General features: G+C 36.4%; 1 long non-coding RNA gene across 1 annotated transcript; it reads left to right on the forward strand.

The window, feature by feature from the left end:
- The first annotated feature begins 267 nt into the window (after positions 1-267).
- LOC111272666 (uncharacterized) lies at positions 268-1,828 on the forward strand. The gene is made up of 2 exons (XR_002687643.2): positions 268-356; positions 781-1,828. It is a non-coding gene; the product is annotated as an uncharacterized LOC111272666 (long non-coding RNA).
- The last annotated feature ends 4,355 nt before the right edge of the window (positions 1,829-6,183 follow it).

Genomic DNA, 6,183 nt, shown 5'->3' on the forward strand with positions numbered 1-6,183 from the left:
CGAGCGGCCATTGTTCAGTCAGTCTGGCCCAGTCAACATTAGGATACTGGGGAAGGCACAGCAGAGAAGGCTGACTTCAGTCTGTACGACTCGAATGCTTCTAGCCTGTATTCTGGACCTCCCTTTTTCTTGCCGGCATTACTTGAATTCGTACTGGCCGAATAGAGTTGGAAATCAACCTGTCAGGTAATAGTTGAACCCTGCAATAAAGCACTCGTAGAACACGTGACCGGTATCACTTATCGGTGCTGTTAAACCTCGTAGACTCAATGGACTTATGAATACACAAGAACTACGTCGTGCTTTCTACGAAGCTCTATACTGGGAGGAAACCAGCGCAAAAAAGAGAAATAAAGGTACTCGCTTTATAAACCCAATGAGCACTTTAATAATTCACGTAAGAACCTAGAGGCAACATGAAATACCTATGATAATCTATGAAGGTCACAGACAGAACTGTAGATTTGCTTGAGCTATAGTACGATGTAGGAAAGTTAGAAAAACATCAATTGCTGCTGATTTTTAATCAGAACCCGTGTAATGGCAACGTCCTGTTTATTTGCCATATAGTCGCAAAGAAAGCTCGAAAATGCAATCGTACGATCCTTTCGTTAAAAAAAACTGGCTCATTGTGGTGGCCTCAAGTTCATTACGAGGGGAACGTACAAAAAGCTATCGATTTTCGTGTAGGGCTCTAGATCAAAAAAGAGCGAGGACCACTGAGTATTTACGCATGCAGATTCAATATTAGTATCAATGGTAACTCTATGTACGCCACAGAAAGTTTAGCAGGTGAACATCAGACGATACGGAAACGGAGAGGGAGTGTCCTCATGTGTGGGCGAGAATACGCGAGCGCCTAGTGCCGACAGCCGTTACACAGAGATCCACGCATTTAGGCAGCCATCGACTACGAGAGCGCAGCTAAGTTGTGCGCGTAGAGGGGGACAAAATGAGTTGAATCGAAGCTGAAGGAGGGCGCGGGGCCGAGACGAACGAAGAGTCATGGACAAATAGTTCAGTGAAGATGCGACGAGTGGAATGTCAATGTAGCAGAGATTACTCAACTACTCCTATGACTGTGTCGAATCAGATAGAAAGAAACCCGCCTGTCCAACTAAGAAGGATCGTTGAGTTTGCTGATACTGCTTTTGCGCATTTTCGCAGTATCTGTTCGAGTTTAGACAGGATTGGCAGCGTTCTGGCGGAACAAGAAACGAGAAACGCTTGACGAGTTACCAGGAGTAGGGATGAGTGTAGTTAGATTAGAACAAATATTTTCATTCTGTAGACGAGTTCGCATTGTTTCGATTGGGCGCGATGTTTACACGCATAACAAGCGCAACTGTAGCGCATAATGCGAGTTTTGGTTGAAACCCAATGAAATAGACATGTATAAACGAGCTATATAAAGACAATTAAATAAGGACATTTTAGCAAAACGTCATAAAATACATAATTATGTTAACTAATGGCATACTTGTTTAAACAGCGAAGCAACTTTCAGTCGGCCTACTCTATAGGTCTTCTTCTGACTTGAAAAAAGAAAGCCATTATAGATTATCTTCTCACCAGAGCTGTCCGCTCGAGGACTTGCTCCTACAAGCAGATTAGCTAGTAGGTAAACCGTCATTTTCCTTGATTTGCCTGCTTGGACGGTCGTTTGTCCATTCTTCTACACTGTGAAGATGATTTAAATTACTGAATTCGGTTCTGTAATTTTTTAGAAACGCCGTATAACCGATTTTACCCTTTAAGACCAGAAATTCACATTTCGCAAAAATAAAAACTCACGAAGACAATTTGGATTAAATTCGTATTCACGGAATTATATGTTTTTCTTGCTTATTTGATTAAAAGTTTTGTGTTTGCGACCAATTTACAGTCGATACCTTGCGTTCGATCCGCCCTTGAAAATTTATAGGAGCTGACTTTGCGGGGCTGAAGTCAAAAATGATGAAAAATATACTAGACCACGTGCTAAAGACGGATATACTCATAACATTTTCATACTTCATATTTTGGAATCACTTAGTCGTTTCGCATATTAAGTCACTTCAATGATTCGTCTCATTTCTAATAAATTGGTAATGACAGCTAAATGTAAAATCTAATTGTTCAAAAGTTATCTAGATACCCTAAAATATCTTTACTCCAAATAGAACTGAGTTTTCTATTTTTTTTTACGTATACCTTACTTACAGAGAACATATTTGTAGGTAATACAAGATCATTTCAATTATTAGCTTAACTGATAAAGAAATATTCTTTAACCGCGCATGTCATACAAGGTTGCCCAAACCAGACTTTTCTGAGGTTGCAGAAGTGCTGCATGTCCTTTGTCTACCATATTAAAAGTAAAAGGAATACCTATATAGGAATTGATGACGGAACTATCAGTTTATATATATATATATATATATATATATATATATATATATAACAATGGATGTGATAAAAAATCTCGCTTGATCGATTCCGCAAAAAAAAAGTTAGGTAAAGTTCAGTTCTCAACCTCCAAAACGTATGCATTTATATTGGTAGCCATTTTTGTAGTTTAGCGTAATTTTTATTAATATATTGTACGTTCTTGCCTACAGCGACCTGAGGACGTGCTGAGCGAATTTAACAGTTCTTAAGATGCTGCAATGACAGCGCGTCCGCCTACTAAACTTGGGACATGTGAAATGGTCTAAATTTGAAATCAATGGCATTGCGTTTTATGCTGGAAAGTGCGCCAGACGTCTGAACCACTGCCTAATGTCAGTAGCACTAGACGTTAAACATTAACTAATTGACCTAGCCAAGGATATTAGGACTCTTATTTTTAGGATAAAACAGATGTTAGTTGTTGAATCATATGCATTAAGCGCAGCTAATTATTATGAACAAACCCAAAAGGCACAAAAAGAGGCTTGCGAAATTCGATCTTTTTATTATTTTAATATATATATTAGCTCTTTAATAGCGATCGATTTTGCACTTACACGATGCCTCCCATCATAAATTTAGCATAGACTTCATAAACAGCCTAATTAAGGCTGTTTGTGTGTAGTAACTAGTTATGGCCTTCGCTGCCGACTAGGTCTGCGTTGCTAATTCCTAATTCATTATAAAACAGGTTTTGAGGTTTATTTAAAAACTGTGATTGAAGGCTTTCAAAAACTTTCGGTTTAAAGAGTGATGAAAGAAACAGTAGTTGAGCAAAAAGGGCTACATTTAGCTACATATTTGCTTCATTAGAAAATCAGGTAACTAAGTACTCACGGTGAGAGAGTTCCCACATTCGGAAGTGACTTTCCTAGCTAAGAGAGCATACCGATGGTACACTACGGCACAACTCCTTACAGCATCGACTCTAGAATTCTGATGCCCATTATGATATTAGGAGGCATCAGTGAGAAAATACGCATCTACGTATTTTGTACTGTTGTATACCTAGATCCTTTAGTATTTTTATAGCTCTTTTTAACAAAAACGCAAAAAACTGTATGTCCTGTGCAATGCGTGCTACTATTCACACTAACCGACCAATACGATGCCTTGCCTTCAACTTAAACTTATTTCCACCAAGCTTCACTAGCCGCGTGGAGCCTTAATTATGTACACTTCATTCAAATGTCTGCCATAATTCCACATGTGAAAGCCCTTTCTCCGCTTTTTCTTAGGGCTATTTCTTACTTTTTACTTCACTCGTTTAGGTGCGCTCTCTACTAGCTGTAATGGTGGCAAATAGAAGAAGCGCCTAGAGGTTTCAAAACCTCTCTATTAATTTCTCCTTGATTTCTACCCGATTTTTTTTCGTTAAAGATGATCTTTTTGACTATTTCTGACTAATGTTTGATCGTAGGCAATATATAAATATTAATGTTTTTATATAGATATCACTAACTGTTCTAGTCGTTAGCCTCCTATGTAAATAAAGTACGTCTTAATTAAATATACTTTAATAGTTATCTCGAAATGAACTTATTGTACGGTACTCATTTTTTTAATATAATATTTCTTAGCACGCTTAACCTAATGACTTAAATTGAACAGACCTGTTTTATTTACTTCAAATTATTTTGTTAACACAACACATTCCAGCCATTATCTAAATTCGTAGCACTAACATTATAATGATTATCTCTAAATTCATATGAAATATATTTCGAATCTTCAAAACTATCTACGATCTGCAGTGTTTTTGAAGCCATCCCCTATTTTGGATGTTTTTTGCCTATCGAGTTGTCTATCAAGACTTTTTAAAATATCAAAAGTGCCAACGTTGTTTTGGCATTATTGTGCTCCTACTATACCTTTCCTAATAATAATAGTTAACAATTAAACTTGATTCGCTTTTCTGACGTAATTAGAATGAGGTCACAATACTGACATTATTGGATAATTTTCAACTCAGCGTTAATATGCGCTGAGTAAAGGCATAGAGCAATAGTTATCGACAGACCTGTCATAAAGAATGAAGGAACAGCCTTGTTCGAATCCAGTTTTTTCCTTTTTTTTTTTCACTATTGAGATTTAGAAGCAATCCATACCTCGTCTCATTCTGAAATTATATTAAAGTCGAATTTTTCGCCTGTTTTATAGAGATTGTCCTGAACGTACTGTAAATTTATTTTTGTTGATTGTCAATTTTTCCGCTTTAAACATTACGTCAGATTGAATAATGATATTACATGCTAACAGATCCTCGTGATTTTATGACGTCAGGGCAACATACACGCATACTCGCTGTTAGTACGCTGTTGTCGATAATTCTCATTGAATTCGTTAACCTCTCTGTTTCAAGCTCTACGTCTGGTATCGCCGTTATCAGACGACTGGCTCTCGCACGAAACAAAGTGCGTCTGCGTTCGGTTCGAACCTAGACCACAACGTGTTTTCAGGACCAGCAGTTGAATACATTACCCACTAAGCTACCATAAGGACACCCTATTGACTTTCAGTGTGCTTATTTAGCCAACTATATTATTAATTAAATTCACTTTGAACTTAACTTTACTAATGTTATTCCATCTATTGAGTTTGTAAATCTAGGTATATTTTTTAAGTGTATATTTTATGGTACACTTTGGTGATCAACGCTATTATCATCGTGTCCGCTATTCGGTTGAGCGTCGGTTCCAGCCGTCGTTTTCCAGTAGTCGAAATGACTGTTACCTTACATAGCACTTACAGGCATTTCTTAATCAGACACAACCCATTTAAACGTACACGGTAGACTGGCTTAGATTTCAACGTCATCAGTACTTATCATTTGCTACGGAGTTATAGGAGAACGTCTATTAAATATTTTTTGCTATACAAAAATAATTACTATATAGAGATATAACATCTTTTCATATGCTCTTCATTTAATGTTGTTTTAAGAAATTCGTTATACATTTACTTCTTCTCCGCGTTGTCCCAATTTTAGGCATAATAAGGCCCATATAAACAGTAAAAGCTAACGCGATAAACAGCAAAGCATGGACCTAAATAGACTTAAATCTAGTAAGGTCATAACCGATTGAGCAGTTTTCGGGGGAAGAATTACCTTGGAAAAACACTTGACAAAACTATCCCTCATGCGGACAAATAAAGACGTTCAAGATCCCTTACCAAATGAAATGTTCTTGAATGCCACTGCTGTTTCCGATATATTAGATCATGCGGCTTGCGCTGCATCGATTCGCCTTAACTAATCGTTGTAGGGGAATATGTGGATTTCTGGATATTTAGGACACGGTGTACGCGAAAAGTTGAGCAATCTTATAGGGCAATAGTTTCACGCCTTTAGAAGAAACTATTTATACCATATGTTTTCATTCCTTTCGTGATAGATACCTATTTGGTAGTGCACAAAATTTAGAACCAAAAAAGTATATGTTTGTTCATTTTTTTATAATGTTATATATATATGCTTTATATATATATATATATATATATATATATATATATATATATATATATATATAACATTTATATAAAGCATTTATATATAAAGTTTTAATAGTTTGTTAAATTTGTTTCCTATAAAGCAATTTAACTTTTCAAATACCTTGTAGAGTCTTCTACAGTCAAAAGATGTAACTGAAAGCTACTGTAGGCCTAGAACTACACTGCCCAATTATATTTGATACTTGTTTTGTAAAAGATTGAAATAAAAAAAATCTTGTAAAATATGATAGACCTAATTGA

Source organism: Varroa jacobsoni, unplaced genomic scaffold (assembly GCF_002532875.2).
Source record: "Varroa jacobsoni isolate VJ856 unplaced genomic scaffold, vjacob_1.0 contig02902, whole genome shotgun sequence".
In the NCBI taxonomy this organism is placed as follows: domain Eukaryota; kingdom Metazoa; phylum Arthropoda; class Arachnida; order Mesostigmata; family Varroidae; genus Varroa; species Varroa jacobsoni.